Raw genomic sequence first — 22,743 nt, forward strand, 5'->3', positions numbered from 1 at the left:
GTTAACCCCAAAGGTGTTCTATGGCATTGAGGTCATTGCTCTATTTGGACCTGTCAAGTTCTACAACATTAAGCTTACCCATCCATACCTGTTTGGATCATAATTTGTTCAATGAGGCAAAGTTATGCTGGAAGAGAAAAGGTTCTTTCCCAAACTGTTGCAAACATACAAATATCCAAAAGTTTGGGTTGAGGTCATTGCTCCGTGTGGGCCAGTAAAGTTCTTTAAGACAAGCTTACTCATCCATACCTGCATTTTTATTAAAATGTCAAAACCTTAATGGTTTTGTTATATTAAACCCTAATAATGTTGACAACGCGATTTGGGGTTCTTACTGCTTGCTGTTTTGAGCCCCTAAGAGCCCCCTGCATGGTGCACAGCAATTTCTCGTTCTCTCAGTTTCAGGGGGCAGGACCAGAGCCCAGCTGTTTGGTAGCAGAACTCTTGCATGGACTTCCTTTCTCTTACTTTTCGGACAAATGACAGGAGGGCAACTACTGACAAGCACTTCTCTCTACCATGATATTGCAAAGTTAGTACTATAAAAAAAAAGTGCACTGCTTAGATTGAACAGGCTGACACTATATATACCAGGATAGAGGGGATATGATTTACAGGATGACACTATAAATAGGATTGGTGGGGTGGAGGGGCTTATTGATGTACAAGGTTTGCAACATACTATGTAGCCAGAAAGGAAATTAACAGTAGAAGAGGAGAAAATCACAGCAAGAGAGGGGGTTACATCACAAAAGTATCCTTGATCTAAGTAGTTCATTTTTATTAATAATAATAATAATAATAATAATAATAATAACAATGATGACTAGGGAGGAAAGCAGAGGATTGCATTCATGAGGAATCACTGTGTACAAAGTAAGATCACAAGTATTAATGGGTGGTCAGAGATAATTGGTCAAAGATAAGGCTGTAGCCTTAGGAAGAAGGAGGAAGACAGGCTCAACTAGCATGTACAAAGTCCAGGCTTTCTACTCTGGACACTATCTAAGCCCTGCCCACACTATTTAAAGGGGAACTAAGGTGGAACAAATTTGTAAATTACTTCTATATAAAAATCTTAATCCTTCCAGTACTTATCAGCTGCTGTATACTACAGATAAACTACAGAGAAATGTGTGTAGTTCTTTCCAGTCTGACCAGAGTGCTCTCTGCTGACACCTCTGCCTGTGTCAGGAACTGTCCAGAGCAGGAATGGTTTTCTATGGGGATTTGCTTCCACTCTGGACAGTTCCTGACAGGACAGAGGTGTCAGCAGAGAGCACTGTGGTCAGACTGGAAAAAGCGACACAATTTTATCTGTAGTATACAGCAGCTGAGAAGTACTGGAAGACGTCAGATTTTTAAATACAGTAATTTACAAAGATTTTAGTTTTTTTTTTTTCCTGGTGTAAGGAGTAATGTTTGGTAAATGAAGTAATGTATATATATGTAAAATATCACATAGGATATCAAATGGAAGAGAATTGTTTGAAACCATAGTGACCAATCTTGCATTAAGATTTCTCTTTAATGGAACTAAGGGACCTAAGCCAACCCCAGGAAAACAACCCCATATTGATATTCCTACTCCATCAAACTTTAGTATAGAAAAGCAATATTCATACACATTTTTATACATGGCATTACATTTTCCCAAAAAAGGCAATAAGGAGCCAAATTACTGTCTCCTGTGCTTGCAGTACTCCCTAAATACATGGAGTTGATAACCATGCAAATAAGGAATATATCACAAGGACACTAAAGGCACACATTGATATCAACATGAAATGTTACAACTAGGATATGAAAAAAGGATATAAAACAACACATTGGGCCTTGTTTACTAAGAGTGGAATATAATTTTCTTTGTGGGTTTTTGTTTCGGGCAAGTATTTCCATGGTATTTACTATTGTGTCTTGTATTTGGGATTTTCCTTACGTTTAGCTTTTTTTACAAATTTTTTTATTTTAGACATGCTCTGAGTCTTTAGTCGTCTGCATAAACTACACAAAGAACAGATCAAATGTCTGTGTTAACTTCAGTCTCTCATCACCGACACCTCTAACCAGGCCCGGCCTTTCAGCTGTGAGGCTGGTGCACAGATTGCCATGGCAGCAGGAGGGCCACGGGGCCACACAGCTCCCACAATAGGTACAGACACTGTTCACCCCCCCCTGCACACTTCCTAACTCTCCTCCTTGAAAGCTCTGTATCACTGACACATAGAGCCGCGGGATGACAGCTCCACAGAGGATGATGGGCTAAAGGACCTTCTGTGATGTGACTACCATATGATCAGTCACATGTGGGGGAGGAGTCAGTCTGAGTGTCCTGTGGTACTGTGTGAGAACAGTGGGCAGCTCCTAGGAAGGGTGCAGTGTACAGGGATTCACTACTATGGATATGCAGCACAGTAGCAGAGCTCTGTGTGTGTAAAGTGCTGGCAGCAAAGCTGTGTGTTCAGTGTATGTAGCTGAGCTATATGTGTGCAGTGCAGGCAGCAGAGCTGTGTATTTTCCTCTCTTTGCATTATATTTCCTATTTTCTAAAGTGCCTGTAGACTATCCTTAACCCATTAACCCAACAAAAGAGTGTCCTGGCATGGATTAGGAGAGTGTATGTTAGTAGACTTAAAGGGATACTCCGCTGCTCAGCGTTTGGAACAAACTGTTCCGAATGCTGGAGCCGGTGCCGGGAGCATGTGACATCATAGCCCCGACCGGCACCATCTCCAGCTTTCGGAACAGTTTGTTCTAAACGGTGAGCATCAGAGTACCCCTTTAGAGGGGTTATCTGGCTAGAAGAGGTTTTTTTTAAATTTATTTAACTAAGCCCATTGTGTGGGATATAAAAAGAATAAACATCTACTTACCTACAGTGCTCCTGCGGACCCTCTGGTGTCCTGCTCTGGTACGGTGCCCAATGTGTCTTACAGCAGCTCAGCAAATTGCTTGTTACACCTTTGGAAGTCTCACTGGAAGCTTCCACTCCCCTGTACCTAGGGAAAGTGCACCTAACCCTGGATACATGGACTGTCCCCTCCCCCTGGCGAGCACTATGTCTCTTACATAGTAACATAATAACATAGTTCATAAGGTTGAAAAAAGACCACAGTCCATCAAGTTCAACCTATATTCCTAATGAGTCCCTACTGAGTTGATCCAGAGGAAGGCAAAAAAACCCTCTTACTAGAGGTAAAAATTCCTTCCCGACTCCAAATAAGGCAGTCAGAATAAATCCCTGGATCAACCTTCTGTCCCTATAAATCTAATATACAACCAGCAATGTTATTACTCTCCAAAAATGCATCCAAACCCCTTTTAAACTCTTTTACAGAGTTCACCATGACCACCTCCTCCGGGACCACCACCTCCTCCACAGTCTCACTGCTCTTACAGTAAAGAACCCCTGTCTGTGCTGGTGTAGAAACCTTCTTTCCTCCAAACTTAGAGGATAACCCCTTGTTATAGATACAGCCCTGGGTATAAATAGATCATGGGAGAGATCTCTGTACTGTCCCCTGATATATTTATACATAGTTATTAGGTCGCCCCTAAGCCTTCTTTTTTCTAAACTAAATAAGCCCAATTCTGCTAATCTTTCTGGGTACTGTAGTCCTCCCATTCCCCGCATTACCCGTCTTTGAACCCTCTCTAGCTCCACTATATATTTCTTGTACACTGGTGCCCAGTACTGTACACAGTATTCTATGTGTGGTCTGACTAGTGATTTGTACAGCGGTAGAATTATTTCCTTGTCGTGGGCATCTATGCCCCTATTGATGCACCCCATGATTTTATTTGCCTTGGCAGCAGCTGCCCGACACTGGTCACTACAGCTAAGTTTACTATTAACTAAGATTCCTAAGTCCTTTTCCACGTCAGTCGTCCCAAGTGTTCTCCCATTTAATACATAATCCCAGCCCGGATTTCTCCTCCCCCTGTACATTACCTTACATTTATCAGTGTTAAACCTCATCTGCCACTTCTCAGCCCAAACCCCCAAACTATCCAGATCCATTTGTAAAAGTGCACTGTCCTCTATTGTGTTTACTGCTTTACAGAGTTTAGTATCATCTGCAAAGACTGCTACTTTACTATTCAACCCCCTCTACAAGGTCATTAATAAATATATTAAATAGAACAGGACCCAAGACTAACCCTTGTGGTCCCCACTAGTAACAGTCACCCAATCACTTACACACATTCTCCCCCAGCCCGATCCTTCTCATTTTATGCGCCAATCTTTTATGTGGCACCGTATCAAATGCTTTGGAAAAAAACAGATATACGACATCCAGTGATTCACCCTGGTCCAGTCTGGAGCTCACCTCCTCATAAAAGCTTATCAGGTTAGTTTGACAGGACTAGAGATGAGCGAATCGAAGCTGACTAACCCGAATTTGTTACTAATTCACATAATAAATTCCATTTTGCAGCGTTCCTGGCTAAAGGAGACCTAAAATGGCGGATGCACATGTCAGTACATGGGGCAGGGGATTGTGGGAGGGCAGGAAACTACAGCGGGAATGAAGCTAGGCGGGATGACCCTGAATCACATGCCACAGTGTGGAGGTGTTGGCAGCATGAGGAGATCATATAGTGGCTGAATGGCACAGCGTGGAGGTGTTGGCAGCATGAGGACACCATAAAGTGGCTGAATGACACAGCTTGGATGAGGCTGAAGCATGAGGACACCATATGGTGGCTGAATGACACAGTGTGGAGACATGAGGAGACCATATTGTGGCTGAATGGCATAGCGTGAAGGTGCTGACAGCATGAGTAGGCACTAGGCCTTAAAAATCCCTAAGATTAAAAGATGAATTTAGAAATTTAAACTGAAGATTTTGGATAGCGGGTGCTACCTGTGATAAAATTTGAATTTCCCAGACCCAGGCCCAGCAGCGGCATCAGTAAACCATATATTGCCTGAATGACACAGCCTGGAGTTGGCTGATGCATGAGTACACACCAGGGCTTCACAATCCCCCCCCCCCCCCCCCCCCAAAACACACAACAATTTTCGAAATTTTTGGAGAAGATTTTGGATAGCGGGTGCTACCTATGAGAAAATTCGAAATTCCCAGACCCAGGCCCACCAGCGCCATCAGTAAACCATATATTGCCTGAATGACAGAGCCTGGAGTTGGCTGATGCATGAGGAGACCATTGAAATGTCTGATTTTTTTATTTGAAATTTAAACCAAAGTTTGAGTGTCCCTGACCCCAGCGTGTGGGTACAAAGGACCAAATTTAACAAGCCCCCACAGGGCTCATGTGGCTGTGAGATGTAGGCGCAACGTCTCCATCACCCTGACCGGCCATTGTTTCCAAGACTTTTCGCCAAGGCAAACCATGTGAAGAACAGCGTGACACCGCCGTGCCCTGCACACATGGTATGCTGAAGGGCCACTGAGACTTTTCCGGGCAGTGGAGGCTTAGGACACAGATGAGGATGTGGAGGCGGAGTCACACACTGTCACAGGACCAACGGGCTGACAGAGTGTAGCAGGAAGCAGCATGAGTACACACCATGGCTTCACAATCCCTAAGAAAAAACAACCATTTGTGAAATTTTTTAAGAAGTTTTAGGACAGCAGGTGCTATCCATATATAGCCTGAATGACACAGCCTGGAGTTGGCTGATGCATGAGTACACACCAGGGCTACACAATCCATAGGAAAAAACACAACAATTTCTGAAATTTCTGAAGAAGATTTAGGAGAGAGGGTGCTACCTATATATTACCTGAATGACGCAGCCTGGAGTTGGCTGCAGCATGAGGAGACCATTGAAATGTCTGATTTTTTTATTTGAAATTTAAATCAAACTTTTAGTATCCCGGACCCCAGCGTGTGGGTACAAAGGACCTAATCTAACAAGCCCCCAAAGGGCTCATGTGGCCGTGAGATGTAGGCGCAACGTCTCCATTGCCCTGACCGGCCCTTGTTTTATTTTTGTACCTTTGTTTAAGAACAAGCGCATATCCAAGAGTCCAGAAGACTCTATAATGCAGGACAGTGGACCACAAAAAGACATTCTTCTCTAAAGTAATGTTTTCTGAAATAAAGAAGCAGAGTTCATCCCTCTCCATATTATTTTTGAAAATTTTAATAAAAAAAGCACACACAACAAGCATTCAATGGTGTAATGGTTATTATTCTGGAAAATTTTAGTTTATTACTGAGAAAATTATCAGAAAATTTGAAAAAAAAAACAGTACCCAAGAGGGTTCAATAACCCCATACGTTGCACCATAAATGTTGAAATTTAAATTAAGCATGTATGTATCTATTTCAAAAATCCTAAAATTAAAGGCCCAAGCCCAGAAGCATCATGAAGGCAAGTAGTTCCTGAAAGACACAGGAGCAGTCAGGAGTAGGCATCACCAGTACCCAAGAGGCTTTAATAACCCCTTACATTGCATGATCAATCGCGAGATCGAGCAATAACAGGCGTGTGATGTCCTCAGATGTCCAGGGCTGCACACGCGCTACACTTAATTTACCAGCGTGCGGGTAACCTGCTGAACCCCGTTCATGATAGGGATCGGGGATTGCAATTATTTGCCATGAAAGAAGAATTCCAACTAAGTGCGGGTCATAAGCTTAGGTTCATTAAGTCCCTGCCCTTTGTACACACCGCCTGTCTCTACTACCGATCGGATGGCTTAGCAAGGTCCTCGGATCAGCCCCGGTGGGGTAGGCGACGGCCCTGGCAGAGCACCGAGAATTTAAAGATCATTGTTGAAATTTGCATTAAGCATGTATTAGCTACTGCTAAACTTCCAAAAATTAAAGGCCCAAGGCCAGAAGCATCAGTGAGGCAAGAAGTTCCTGAAAGACACAGGATGAGTCAGGAGCAAGCATTCGCAGTACCTAAGAGGGTTTCATAACCCCTTCAATAAAGATCAATGTTGAAATTTGCATTAAGCATGTATTTAGCTACTGCTAAACATCCAAAAATGTAAGTCCCAAGGCCAGAAGCATCAGTGAGGCAAGAAGTTCCTGAAAGACACAGGATGAGTCAGGAGCAAGCATTCGCAGTACCTAAGAGGGTTTCATAAACCCTTCAATAAAGATCAATGTTGAAATTTGCATTAAGCATGTATTTAGTGTGGTAGCTTGGGGGATGTAGGGTATGGGGAGTGCAGCTGTGCTGGTAGTAAAGGGTGCTTGTTAACCCTTGCTATTCATGACGCCAGGGTGCTGGCTCCTCAATAAAGCTTTTCCTACCGCCGTCCTTCCCAGGAACGATAGGGAGGTGGATGATACTGAGTTTAAGTAGAGAGTAATAATGGATTGTCCACAACCGGAAAGCTTCTGCAAACAGCGTTAACTTTACTGAAGATTTTCTGTACACTTCATTAACATAACAGTCTCTCATCAATACAGCTTCCTTTTGGAGATTGACAATGGTTGGGACTTTAGCTTAAGAGTCTCTAGTATATTGCGCTGTTCCATTGGATTTAGGGGAATTAGTTGCGGTCCAGTAGTCAGGCTAGTATTAGCAGGAATTAGAGTAAGACTCACGATTTTTGGTTCTGCTGAGGCCGTAGGTTTTGAGGCCTAGCGTGTCTCTGAAAGTTGCATAGCACACCGTCCTGTTAGTCCGGCATCCACGAGAGCAGCAACCCAAGAGAGCAATAATTGGACGCAGCTCCCTTATATGGGCAGGTGCTGGACTAATGCTAATTGGTCCAAACTGATGTCAATCACCTTAACAGAGATTTGTGGGTAACACGTGACCCAAGGACCTCCTAAGGTCCTGCAATATACCATAGAGGTTACTAGCATGGTCACATGACCGAAGGTCCTGCGACACTAAAACAAGGTAAGTACTATACATTTCTATACAATATAGCTATATAGCTATAATTATTAATATATACATTTATTAACATGAAAGTTAGAATTAAGGAGAGGTGACTAGGGGTTGTCCCACCTGAGGAACACTACCTGAACGTAGTTACTCTGACTTTGGGGACCTCTACACTAGGTACTGGATGCAATCCATCTCCATGTTTTCCTTGTCTCTGAGTATGTATTTTTTCCATGTTTTTGTATGAGCTTTTAACTTTGTGATGTCACACACATGTGACCATATTTTGTACTATTTAAGCTTGTTCTTATTGTATAACTGACATGCCATGACAAAGGGTCCAGCTTGACCCAAAACGCGTTGGTGTTACCTGTGCATTCCATGTGATCCGTAATAAAGAACCTGTTGCATTCATCCTGCTCTGGAAATCTCTTCTTTCTGCATTGCTTTATCCGGGAACACTGCCGGCTAATCCAGGCGCAGGTGTAAGCATTCAGCCGAGGAGAGCCGTCATTTTTGCTTTGTTTCGCTAATACTAATACATCCTTTTCCACTGTGGCCTTTCTGGACTCAGGTTCAGCAGGAAATTTAATTGAAGCCTCTCTCATCAACAGATTCAATATTCCTGTTACCCGTCTCGTCAAACCTCTCTTCATTTCATCCGTGAATGGAGAAAGACTGGTCTGCACCGTGCGTTACCGCACAGAACCTCTGCTCATGAGCGTAGGAGTTCACCATCATGAAAATATAGAATTTTTTGTATTGCCCAACTGCACCTCAGAAATTCTTCTTGCCCTGGCTCCAACGTCACGCACCTATCCTCGACTGGGACACTGGGGACATTGAGAGTTGGGGATCTTCCTGCCACAAGCAATGTCTCAAGTCTGTTCCTACCAGTCAAGTCTCCATCGCTACACCATTCCTAAGCCCTATCAGGACTATTCTGACGTCTTTTGTAAAAAGCAAGCAGAGATCTTACCACCACACAGGCCCTACGACTGCCCTATTGATTTGCTTCCTGGTACCACACCACCCCGTGGTAGGATTTACCCACTCTCCGCTCCAGAAACACAAGAAATGACTGAATACATTCAGGAAAACCTAAAAAGAGGTTTTAATCGGAAATCTTCTTCTCCAGCTGGAGCTGGATTCTTCTTCGTAGCCAAAAAAGACGGGTCTCTAGGCCCTTGTATAGACTACCGTGGTCTTAATAAAATCACAGTGAAAAACTGCTATCCTCTGCCATTCATCTCTGAACTCTTTAACCGACTGCGTGGAGCAAAAATTTTCACCAAACTTGATCTTAGGGGCGCATATAACCTCATTCGAATTCGTAAGGGTGACGAGTGGAAAACCGCATTTAACACTAGAGATGGTCACTTTGAATATCTCGTCATGCCGTTTGGACTTTGCAATGCCCCTGCAGTCTTTCAAGATTTTGTTAATGACATTTTTCGGGACTTGCTATATACTTGCGTGGTAGTATACTTAGACGACATTCTAATCTTTTCCTCCAACCTACAGGAACATCGTCTCCATGTCCGTCAAGTGCTTCAATGTCTTCGTGAAAATCATCTGTACGCCAAATTTGAAAAATGTCTGTTTGAATGCAGCAGCCTTCCTTTCCTGGGGTACTTAGTCTCGGGTCAGGGTCTTCAAATGGATCCAGACAAACTCTCTGCGGTATTGGATTGGCCATGCCCCTCTGGACTCCGTGCTATCCAACGCTTTCTTGGCTTCGCTAATTATTATCGTCAGTTCATTCCCCACTTCTCCACCATCTTTGCTCCTATTGAGGCACTGACTAAGAAAAACGTGAATAAAAGATCTTGGCCTCTCCAAGTGGACGAAGCTTTTAACCGACTCAAGACTGCCTTCACCTTGGCTCCGGTCCTGTCCAGGCCTGATCCTACGAACCCTTTTTTCCTACAGGTTGACGCCTCCTCGGTTGGAGCTGGAGCCATTCTTCTTCAAAAAAATGCTTCTGGTAAAAACATCACTTGCGTTTTTTTTCTCCAAAACCTTCTCTCCTGCAGAAAAGAACTATTCTATTGGAGACCGTGAACTTTTGGCCATTAAGTTGGCGCTTGAGGAGTGGAGACATCTCTTGGAAGGATCCATTCGCCCCATCATCATCTACTTTATGTAAATTATCTTACCTCCAGTCCGCCCAGCGGTTAAATCCTCGCCAGGCTAGATGGTCATTGTTTTTTGCCCGCTTCAATTTTGAAATACATTTCCATCCTGCTGACAAGAATGTCAGGGCAGATGCTCTATCACGTTCCACCGATGCCTCCGACTCTGAAGCCCCCCTACAGCACATTATACCACCTGAGTGCCTTATCTCCTCTGCCCCAGCCTCTCTGGTTCAAGTTCCACCTGGAAAGACTTTTGTCCCTCCACGTCTTCGCCTCAAGATCCTCAAATGGGGTCACTCCTCTCTTTTTGTGGGCCACGCTGGAATAAAAAAATCCATTCAGTTAATTTCCCGACTATATTGGTGGTCTTCCCTGGAAAAGGATGTGACTGATTTCGTTCAGGCTTTTACAGTTTGTGCCCGTGATAAAACTCCTCGCCAGAAGCCTTCAGGTCTTCTCCTTCCTCTGCCAGTGCCCGAACAGCAATGGTCCCATATTGCTATGGATTTCATCACTGACCTTCCATCTTCTCACGGCAACACAGTCATTTGGGTGGTCGTTGATCGTTTTTCTAAAATGGCCCATTTTGTCTCTCTGCCAGGTCTTCCTTCCGCGCCACAATTGGCGAAACTATTTTTTCTTCAAATTTTTCGTTTCCACAGGCTTCCCACGCACATCGTCTCTGACAGAGGCGTTCAATTTGTTTCAAAATTCGGGAGGGCACTCTGCAGTCAATTAAAAATCAAATAAAATTTCTCTTCTGCTTACCACCCTCAATCCAACGGTCAAGTGGAAAGAGTGAACCAGATACTTGGTGACTACCTGCGACATTTTGTTTCATCCCGTCAAGATGATAGGGTCAACATTCTAACTTGGGCCGAATTTTCCTACAATTTTAAAAACTCTGAATCCTCTTCCAAGTCTCCATTTTTTGTGGTGTACGGCCGTCACCCTCTTCCCCCCCCCCCCCCCCCTCCCCATTCCCACTACTTCTGGAGTTCCTGCCGTGGATGAACTGACTCAAAATTTTTCCTCTATTTGGTGTGACACTCGAAAGTCTCTTCTAATGGCGCCTTCCCTTATGAAGAGACATGCCGACAAGAAGAGAAGTTTTTTCCCCTGGTGACAGGGCATGGCTTTCTGCGAAGTACATACGTTTCCGGGTACCCAGTTACAAGTTGGGCCCTCGATTTTAAGGCCCATTCAAAGTCATAAAACAAATTAACCCTGTCTCTTATCAACTTCATCTTCCCTCCTCTCTCCGTATCCCTAATTCTTTCCATGTTTCTTTGCTGAAGCCTGTTGTTTTTAACCGTTTTTCTCCCAAGGTCACTGTTCCTACTCCTGTCTCTGGCTCCTCCGATGTATTCTCTGTGAAGGAGATCCTCGCTTCTAAAATTGTCCGAGATAAAAGATTTTTTTTAATTGACCGGGAGAATTGTGGTCCTGAAGAGAGGTCCTGGGAGCCTGAGGCCAATATTTTGGACAAGGAGCTCATCCACAAATTCCTTGGTTCCAAAAAGAGGGGGAGACCCAAGGGGGGGGTACTGTCACACCGGGGCGCTGCAAGCAGAGGCCGAATGCCGCGAGCGCTCCGGGGGAGGAGCGAGACCCGGAGCGCTCGCGGCATTCGGCCTCTGCTTGCAGCGCCCCGGTCAGACTCGCTGACCGGGAGCGCTGCTCTGTCCCCCCCCCGCGGGTCGCATCCCATTCCGTTCACCTGCCCCGTCCTCCTGCTCAGTCGCGGTTCCGCTCTCTAGGGCGCGCGCGCACGCCAGGTCTCTCAGATTTAAAGGGCCAGTGCACCAATAATTGGTGCCTGGTCCAATCAGTTCACAATCACTCCCTACACATATAAACCCACTTCCCCTTCCTGTCCTTGCTGGATCTTGTTGCCCTTGTGCCAGTGAAAGCGTTCCCATGTGTCTATTGCTTGTGTATATAGACCTCTGCCATTGTCCCTGACTATGAACCGTTGCTGCCTGCCCTGACCTTCTGTTACGTCCGACCTTGCCTTTGCCTTGTCCTTGTGTCCCATGCCTGTCTCAGCTGTCATTGAGGTTAAGTCGCTATCGGGTGCAACGACCTGGGGGTTACCTGCCACAGCAAGTCCATCCCGCTTTGTGGCGGGCTCTGGTGAAAACCAGTAACCCCTTAGATTCCGTTCCCCTGGTACGGCCCACGCCATCACCTCACTGACACAGAGGATCCACTACCCGTGTCCACCCCGCATACCAGTCTGGATCCTGACAGGTATGCACTGATGAGGGCAGAAATATGCACAACAATACGCAGAGAAAAAACTGTATTTTTGTAAAACACCAGCTGGTGAGTACTATTGTTTGGACTTTCACAGTATGTTGGCCCTTGACAGATTAACAGGTACAAAATGGTACACTACTTGGATGTACGTATGCAGTATGCACTGGTGAGGGCAGAAAAATGCGCAACAATACGCAGAAAAAAATCAGTATTTTTTAAAAACACCAGCAGGTGATTACTTTTGACAGGACTTTCTCGGTATCTAGACTTGTTACAGATACAAAATAGTAGACTGCTTTGATGTAGGCATGTGGTATGCACGTATGAGGGCAGACAAATGCACTACAGTCCGCTGAAAAAACGTATGCGTGAACAGCAGCAGGACCCAACAGTGCAGCACCACAAAAATAAGAAAACAGGGATTAAACCCTAAATTGCACTCTGTCACAGAGTGTTAGGACTTAGGAATGTTGTGCACTGGTTTTTATACAGTCTACACACAATTCTGAGCAGCAGATGATTTGTGGAGCAAAAAAAGCCCTGAATTGCGCTGAAAAATGAGTTGATAAGATGGTTCGTAAAATTCAGGCAGCTTGTTGATCTGTATGAGGCAGTGAAAAGCTATCTGCCCCTCTCTGATGCAATGCTCAATTATGTGAATAGGAGGTTTATATATCGTAAGATCCTTCTCGGTGAGAACACCAAAGCTCTGCACTCCTGTCTTTCACTAATGCTGATGTGACTAGCAGTTGCAGTGGTACGCTGCAGTATGAGCTATTCACACACACGCAGTCCCGTCCTCTCTCTCTGAGTGCATAAATGAAAGGAAGTGAGGCAAGATGGCTGCCGATTATATAGGGCTGTGACATCACAGGGATCAATGAATGCTGATAGGCTGCATCTCGCATGTGATTCAGGGTCATCCCGCCTACCTTCATTCCCGCTGTAGTTTCCCGCCCTCCCATAATCCCCTGTACTCACATGTGGATCCGCCATTTTAGGTCTCCTTTAGCCAGGAACGCTGTAAAATGGAATTTAATTAAGCGATTCACGCAATCGAATTGCGGCGATATTCGCATTCGTTGCAAATCGAATATTTTATGAAATTCGTAACGAATTCGGGTTTGTCAGATTCGATTCGCTCATCTCTACTTATGGTAAATAAACAATCTTTCTAATGTACTTTGTTTTAAAAAAAATAAAGTTTTCCATATTTTTTGTTAAAAAAAAAAGATGCCCCTAGGTGTCTCTTTACTTGTCCAGAGGACGTTTCCCCCCATCTCTTGCAGAAGTGCAAAATCAGGAAATGCAGTTTGGAGTGCTAACTAGCACTCAATAGTGTTGAGCGAGCCAAGACAGACGAACCTGAATTTGAGCCGAAATTTTTGTTTTGCTCGGTTCGCCGAACTTTTACAGGTTCGGTTTGCCAAACTGGTAAAAGTGCAAAAACACATAAAAAGCATGGCGTTTTGGCGCCCAGAGGAAGCGGGAGGAGAAGGAGTGTGGCATGACATAATATGATTTGCTTGTTTAACTGTCAATCAGCTCAGAGAGAGGGAGGGAGAGGGAGAGAGACTTCCCCCTCCTACTGCTATGCAGAGCCAGAGGCTAGCCACGAGGAGGAATTGTGTCACGATCAGCCTTTGAAGCGTTTTGCTGAGTGAGGTGGTGGAGGGGGATGCAGTGGCTGAGCATAGCACTAGTAGGACTGGTGGTGGTATGCATGGTGGGGATACTGTAAGGCATCATGGTAGATATGCTAAGGGAGAACAAGGAGGCCACGATCACACATCAGAAGTTCTCACTGAGAAGAGTGGTGGGGATGATGAAGAGGAGTTTAAAGATGAGGATGTTAGCAGGCCTGTTGGTCTAAGTAGCTCAGGAACAGGTAAAGCTGGTGCTGGATCTGCAGGCTTGAGAAAAAAATCTAAAACAGAGGCACAGTCGGTGGTGATGTACATAGCTATATACGATATCCTGCCGTGTGGAAATTCTTTACTATGTTACCAGATGTAGGAAAGCAGGCACAGTGTCGTATCTGCAGAGAGAAAGTAAAACGCAGCCAGGGTTCTGACTTGAGGAATTAGGCCTCTATGTAAGCACATGAGGCATCACAAGGCCTGGCTAGAAGTATACCTAGTCCACCGATGCCTGCTGTCTGGTGGCTACAACTAACACTACCTCACCATCGCCTGCTGTCCACTGGCTACAGTTACCACAAGTCCCCGCTGTGCACAATCATGTGGTGCTGATGTTTGGCCACTCCTTGCAGTTTTCAGTGTGCCAAATGATCTGTGCTGTGCAGAATATGACTACTTCCAGCCAGGTCTGGGCTGTCTGGCAAAATTTTAATCACATCTATTTTTGGACCGTCTGATGTCCGCTGGCTACAGTTTCCACGAGTCCCTGCTGTACACAATCATTTGGTGATGAGAGAGGGCCACTCCATGCAGTTGTCAGTGTGCAGGACAATTCATGCTGTGCAGAATTTGATTACTTACAGTCAGGCTTGGGCCACCTGGCTGACAATAATTACATCCATTTTTGGACCACCTGCTAGCCGCAGGCTACTACAACTCTTACCAGTCCGCCTCTTCCTGCTGTATACTGGCTAATAGAGCCATTAGTTTGCCATCATCAGCAGTGCTGCTTGTTACGCCGAGCACTCCGGGTCCCTGCTCCTCCCCGGAGCGCTCGCGGCCTTCTCTTCTCTGCACCGGCCCGGCCAGATCAGCGGGTCGCATCCCAATCCACTCACCTGTCCCGTTCCCCGGCTGTCACGTCCTGGCGCGTGCGGCCCCGCTCTCTAGATTTCAAGGGGCAGTGCACCATTAATTGGTGCCTGGCCCAATCAGTGTAAATCACTTCCCATTCCTACATAAACCCCCTTCCTGTCCTCGCCGGATCTTGTTGCCTTGTGCCCTGTGAAAGCGTTATAGTGTGTTCCCAAGCCTGTGTACCCAGACCTTCTGCTGTTGCCCCTGACTACGAACCTCACTGCCTGCCCTGACCTTCTGCTACGTCTGACCTCGCCTCTGTCTAGTCCTTATGTACCGCGCCTGTCTCAGTGAGGTTGAGTCGCTATTGGGTGGAACGACCTGGGGGTTACCTGCCGCTGCAAGTCCATCCCGCTTTGCTGCGGGCTCTGGTGAAAACCAGTAACCCCTTAGATTCCGTTCCCCTGGTACGGCCCACGCCATCACCTCACTGACACAGAGGATCCACCACCAGTGTCCTCTCCGCATACCAGTCCGGATCCTGACAGTAGATCCGGCCATGGATCCCGCTGAGGTCCCGCTGCCTAGTGTCGCTGACCTAATCACCGTGGTCGCCCAACAAGGACAGCAGCTGACTCAACTGACCGTTATGCTGCAACAGCTTCTGACGCAACTACAGCAACCATCTCCTCTGCCAGCTCCTGCATCTCCTCCGCAGCGAGTGGCTGCACCCAGTTTCCACCTGTCTCTTCCAGACAAGTTTGATGGGGACTCTAAACTGTGCCGTGGATTCTTGTCCCAGTGTTCCCTACATCTGGAGATGATGTCGGACCAATTCCCTACTGAACGGTCTAAGGTGGCTTTCGTGGTCAGTCTCCTGTCTGGAAAGGCCTTGTCATGGCCCACACCGCTTTGGGACCGCAATGATCCCACCACCGCTACTATCCAGTCCTTCTTCTTTGAAGTACGTAGCGTTTTTGAGGAGCCAGCCCGGGCTTCCTCAGCCGAGACTGCTTTGCTGAACCTTGTCCAAGGGAGTTCTTCTGTATGTGAATACGCCATCCAGTTCTGCACCCTCGCCTTAGAGCTATCCTGGAATAATGAGGCCCTCTGCGTGACCTTCAAGAAAGGCTTATCCAGTAACATCAAAGATGTCCTGGCCGCACGAGAAATTCCTGCTAATCTGTCAGAACTTATCCATTTGGCCACCCGCATCGACATGCGTTTCTCGGAAAGACGCCAGGAACTTCGCCAGGAAAAGGATCTTGTTCGCACCAGGCGGTTTTTCTCCCAGGCTCCTCTCTTCCAATGTCCTTTGCAATCTGTTCCTGTGCCTTCCGCCGAGGAGGCTATGCAAGTGTATCGGTCTCATCTGACCCTACAAGAGAGGACTCGCCGCCGAAATGAGAATTTGTGCCTGTACTGTGCTAGTACTGAACATTTCCTAAAAGACTGTCCTATCCGCCCTCCGCGTCAGGAGAAATGCACGCACCTAGTTCACAAGGATGAAACCACACTTGGTGTGAATTCTGCCTCCCCACGTCTGACTGTACCTGTGCGGATTTCTCCTTCCGCCAACTCCTCCTTCTCAGCAGTGGCCTTCTTGGACTCAGGTTCTGCAGGAAACTTTATCTTGGCCTCTTTCGTTAATAGGTTCAGTATTCCAGTAACCCGTCTTGTCAAGCCACTCTTTATCTCTTCAGTAAACAGAGAGAAATTGGACTGCACTGTGCGCTACCACACTGAACCCCTGCCCATGAGCATTGGACTTCTCCATGAAAAAATTGCATTTTTCGTTCTGCCTAACTGCACCTTTGAAGTTCTTCTCGGCTTGCCGTGGCTCCAGCGTCATGCTCCTACCCTCGACTGGACCACCGGGGAGATCAAAAGTTGGGGTCCTTCTTGTCACAAGCAATGTCTCACATCTGCTTCCACTAGTCAAACCCCTGAGGCTTCTTCTTTACCGGGCCTTCCCAAGGCTTACCAGGACTATTCAGATGTATTCTGCAAAAAGCAAGCAGAGGTCTTACCTCCACATAGACCTTATGATTGTCCCATTGACCTTCTTCCTGGTACCATTCCGCCCCGTGGCAGGATTTACCCTCTGTCAGCCCCAGAGACTCAAGCCATGACGGAGTATATCCAGGAGAACCTAAAGGTTTTATTCGGAAATCCTCATCCCCTGCTGGAGCGGGGTTCTTCTTTGTTTCTAAAAAGGATGGATCCTTACGCCCATGTATTGACTACCGCGGTTTAAACAAGATTACCATCAAAAACCGCTATCCCCTGCCTTTGATCTCCGAACTCTTTGACTGTCTACGCGGAGCAAGTATCTTCACCCCCAATCCAACGGACAAGTGGAAAGAGTAAACCAGATTCTTGGTGACTACTTGCAACATTTTGTCTCCTCTCGCCAAGATGATTGGGTCGACCTTCTGCCCTGGGCTGAATTCTCGTACAATTTCAAAAATTCTGAATCCTCCGCCAAATCCCCATTCTTTGTGGTGTACGGCCGTCACCCTCTGCCCCCCCTCCCCATTCCCACTTCTTCTGGAGTGCCTGCTGTGGATGAAGTAACCCGGGACTTCTCCGTTATCTGGAAGGAGACTCAAAAGTCGCTCCTACTGGCCTCATCTCGTATGAAGAGACATGCAGATAAAAAGAAAAGAACTCCTCCTGTCTTCGCTCCTGGTGACAAAGTGTGGCTCTCTGCCAAATATATTCGGTTTCGTGTTCCTAGCTACAAGCTGGGTCCACGTTACCTTGGACCATTTAAAGTCAAAAGTCAAATCAACTCCGTCTCCTACAAGCTTCATCTTCCTCCTTCTCTTAGTCTTCCTAACTCCTTTCATGTTTCCCTTCTCAAACCTCTCGTTCTTAACCGCTTTTCCCCCAAGGTTCCGCACCCTCCGTTCCGTTCCTGCTCCTGTCTCTGGCTCCTCTGATGTCTTCGCAGTAAAATTGAAATTCTTGCCTCCAAGTTTGTCAGAGGTAAAAAAAAATTCTTGTTGACTGGGAGAATTGTGGCCCCGAAGAGAGGTCTTGGGAGCCCGAGGACAATATCCTCGACAAGGAGCTCATCCATAGGTTCCTGGGCTCCAAAAAGAGGGGGAGACAAAGGGGGGGGTACTGTTACGCCAGGGTCCCTGCTCCGGGTCCCTGCTCCTCCCCGGAGTGCTCTCGGTGTTCTCTTCTCTGCAGCGCCCCGGTCAGACCCGCTGACTGGGAGCGCTGCACTGTCACTGCCGGCGGGGATGCGATCCGCCCGCGAGTCGCATCCCAATCCACTCACCTGTCCCGTTCCCCGGCTGTCACGTCCCGACGCGCGCGGCCCCGTTCTCAAGGGCGCGCGCCGGCTCTCTGAGATTTAAAGGGCCAGTGCACCATTAATTGGTGCCTGGCCCAATCAGTGTCAATCACTTCCCATTCCTACATAAACCCACTTCCCCTTCCTGTCCTCGCCGGATCTTGTTGCCTTGTGCCCTGTGAAAGCGTTATAGTGTGTTCCCAAGCCTGTGTACCCAGACCTTCTGCTGTTGCCCCTGACTACGAACCTCGCTGCCTGCCCTGACCTTCTGCTACGTCTGACCTCGCCTCTGTCTAGTCCTTGTGTACCGCGCCTGTCTGAGCTGTCAGTGAGGTTGAGTCGCTATCGGGTGGAAAGTCCTGGGGGTTACCTGCCGCTGCAAGTCCATTCCGCTTTGCGGCGGGCTCTGGTGAAAACCAGTAACGCTTTAGATTCCGTTCCCCTGGTACGGCCCACGCCATCACCTCACTGACACAGAGGATCCACCACCAGTGTCCTCTCCGCATACCAGTCCGGATCCTGACACTGCTGCTACTTCTGGCTAGATCTCGTTGACCTTGCAAATTTTGAAAGACCTACATTTTTAAATCTCCTGCTGTCCACTGTCTACTACAGGTTCCTCTAGTCTTCCATGTCCCTTTTCTGCTGCTACCTCCAGCCAGGCCTTGAAAACCCACCCAAACATGGGTACAACATTCAAACTCAATTCAGATGCTTTCAGTCCCTCGAGTCCAGCCTCACCCTTGCTGCTGCTACCTCCAGCCAAGCCTGGGCCACCTGGTTAAATAAAAAAATCCACATTTTACAACCACATGGCAACTACAACTCTTACCAGTCTGCCACTGCTGTATGTTGGCTACTACAAGTGCCACTAGTCCTAAATCCCCCTTGCTGCTTCTCTAAACCTCAGCCGGGCCCAGGCCGCCTGTTCAAATTTAAAAAACTCACATTTTTAAAATTCCTGCTGTCCGCAGGTTACAACAGTTCACCTCCCCCTACTGTACTCTGGATACTACATGTCCCACTAGCCTACTATCACCCTTGCTACTGCTGCTACCTCAAGCCAGGTCCAGCCCACTGGCCAAATGAAATTTTTTTTTAATTTTCATACTTCTGCTTCCCACAGGATACTACCACTCTTACCAGTCCGCCTCCCCATGCTCTTTTCTGGCTACTAGTACCCTCTAGTCCACCATCATCCACAACCCATGATCCCTAAGAAAGGATGATTTTTTTATTTTTTATCTTTTAATACCAAAGCCAATTCTTCTTGACTATTTTGGGACACAAAAAAGCTGTTGCTACTCCAAAAAAGGAAACATTTTTGAAACCATTGACAAAATCCACCTATACCTACAGTGCCAAAACGGTATACCTCCAGACCGCCTCATTTGCAACGTTTCAACATGGTGGAACTCAACATAACACATGTTGGACCGCCTGTACCAACAACACAAAGCGGTGACAGACTTCCTAATGAAGCATACTGGCGATTTTCGTAGGCCAGTGACTTTCAGTTGAGGGATTGGCAGCTAATCAGGGATACCTGTTGTGTTCTCAGGCCTTTAGAAGAGGCTACCAGGTTTCTCAGCAAGGAGAACAGCAGAATTAGTGATGTAATGCCACTGAAATTCCTTATAGAGCAAATGCTGGTGATGATGGAAGAAGAAGGTGAGTTCCCACTTAGCTGTCAGCAGTACGGATATTTTCCTTTAGGAGGATGACTTGGATGATAAGGTAGAGAAAGTGGGACCTGAGGAGGAGGAGGATTTGGCAATGGACTCTGTGGAAGACATAGGGGATGAGGACCTTTTGCAAAGTGACACAGATGATGACGAAGACTATGACTAACCCTGGCAGTAGAGGATGAAGGCAGACCAAGCTGGCTCCTCAGAAAAACTGGTGAGGATGGCTAGCTGGATGCTTTCTTGCGTTTGCGGTGATGGGCATATTGCAAAAATATGAAAACTAAATAAAGAAAATGGAAAATCAAAATAGCTAGTTCTGCCAGGAATACAGATATTCTAAATTCCCTACTGGGATTATCTCTACAACAAATGGTTGAGGAACCAACCCAGAGGGAGGCCATTTTGGATTTGCCATTCCCAAATGGGGATTTGGTATATGATGTTATTGTAGGTGAAAGCTTGGGATCTAGTGATCACCAGTCAGTGTGGTTTAATATAGGAACAGTGAAGGAGTCACACCACACAAAAGCAAAAGTTTTAGATTTTAGCAAAACAGACTTTTCAAAAATTAGATTAGTCATAAATGAGTCCCTATCAGACTGGAACGGATTACATGGAGTCCGGGAGAAATTGGACTACTTAAAAGAAGCATTATTGAAGGCAACAGAAAATTGCATTAGACTTGTCAGTAAAAGCCGAAAAAGGAAGAGACCACTGTGGTACTCAGCAGAAGTGGCCAAAATCATAAAAAACTAAAAGCTAACATTTAGTAATTATAAAACAACCCAGAGCAATGAAGATAGGGAAATCTACAAGACTATGCAGAAAGAGTACAAGCAAGTTATAAGAACTTCTAAAGCGCAGGCAGAAGAAAAAAATCGCTCAGTCTGTGAAAAAAGGGGATAAGACATTCTTCAGATATATAAATGAAAAAAGGAAATTTGAAACAAGGAATAACTAAATTAAAAACAAAGGAAGGAAGGTATGTAGAAGAGAATAAAGGGCTAGCCGACTGCCTTAATGAATACTTCTGTTCAGTTTTTACAGAAGAAAATGAAGGAAAATGACCTCAATTAGGGAGGAAGACTAATGAATCGTTTGATGCATGTGTCTTTACAGAGGAAGAGGTTCTACGTTTTCTGTCTAAAGTGAAAACAAATAAGTCACAGGGGCCTGATGGGATACACCCAAAATTATTAAAAGAGCTTAGTGGTGAGCTAGCAAAACCATTAACAGATTTATTTAACCAATCACTGGTAACAGGAGTCGTCTCGGAAGATTGGAAATTAGCAAATGTCGAGCCCATTCACAAGAAAGGTAGTGGGGAGGAATCAACAACTATAGGCCAGTAAGTCTGACATCAATAGTGGGGAAATTAAGTGAAACCCTACTCTACTAAAGGATAGGATTGTGGAACATCTAAAATCCCATGGATGAAAAACAACATGGGTTTACTTCAGGGAGATCATGTCAAACAAATCTTATTAATTTTTTTGACTGGGTGACTAAAATAATAGATGGCGGAGGGGCAGTAGACGTCGCATATCTAGATTTTAGTAAGGCTTTTGACAGTGTCCAACATAGAAGATTTATCAATACACTACAGTCATTGAGCTTGGACTCCCATATTGTTGAGTGGATTAGGCAGTGGCTGAGTGACAGACAACAGAGGGTTGTAGTCAATGGAGTATATTCAGAGCAAGGTCTTGTTATCAGTGTGGTACCTCAGGGATCTGTACTGGAGGTCTCGATGGTAAGGTGTGTCTTCTTGCTGAGAACACAAAGATATGTAACAGGGTTGATGTTCCTGGAGGGATACGCCAAATGGAAAAGGACTTAGGAAAACTAGAAGAATGGTCAGAACTCTGGTAACTGAAATTTAATGTGGATAAATGCAAGATAATGCACCTGGGGCTTAAAAACCCTCGGGCAGAATATAGAATATTTGATACAGTCCTGAGCTCAGTATCTGAGGAAAGGGATTTAGGAGTATTTATTTCAGAAGACTTAAAGGTAGGAAGACAATGTAATAGAGTAGCAAGAAACGCAAGCAGAATGCTTGGATGTATAAGGAGAGGTATAAGCAGTAGAAATAGAGAAGTGCTCATGCCACTGAAAAGAAAACAGGTGAGGCCTCACTTGGAGTATTGTGCGCAGTATTGAAGGCCGTATCTCTAAAAGGATATACCGTAGATACTCAAGAGAGAGTTCAGAGAAGATACTAAACTAGTACATGGATTGCAGGATCAAACTTACCAGGAAAGGTTAAAGGACCTTAACATGTATAGAAGAAAGAAGAGACAGAGGGGAGATGATAGAGACTTTTAAATACATAAAGGGAATCAACACGGTAAAGGAGGAGAACATATTTAATAGAAGAAAAACTACTGTCACGATTCGGCTCACAGGTAGTGGATCCTCTGTGTCAGCGAGGGATTGGCATGGACCGTGCTGGTGGACCGGTTCTAAGAGGCTACTGGTGTTCACCAGAGCCCGCCGCAAAGCGGGATGGTCTTGCTGCGGCAGTAGCAACCAGGTCGTATCCACTAGCAACGGCTCAACCTCGCTGACTGCTGAGAAGGCGTGGGACAGAAGGACTAGGCAGAGGCAAGGTCAGACGTAGCAGAAGGTCGGGGCAGGCGGCAAGGTTCGTAGTCAAGGTGGATAGCAGGAGTTCAGGAAACACAGGCTTTGGACACACTAAACGCTTTCACTGGCACAAGGCAACAAGATCCGGCAAGGGAGTGCAGGGGCAGTGAGCAGATATAGTCTGGGAGCAGATGGAAGCCAATTAAGCTAATTGGGC

This window comes from Hyla sarda, chromosome 5 (assembly GCF_029499605.1).
Source record: "Hyla sarda isolate aHylSar1 chromosome 5, aHylSar1.hap1, whole genome shotgun sequence".
In the NCBI taxonomy this organism is placed as follows: Eukaryota; Metazoa; Chordata; class Amphibia; order Anura; family Hylidae; genus Hyla; species Hyla sarda.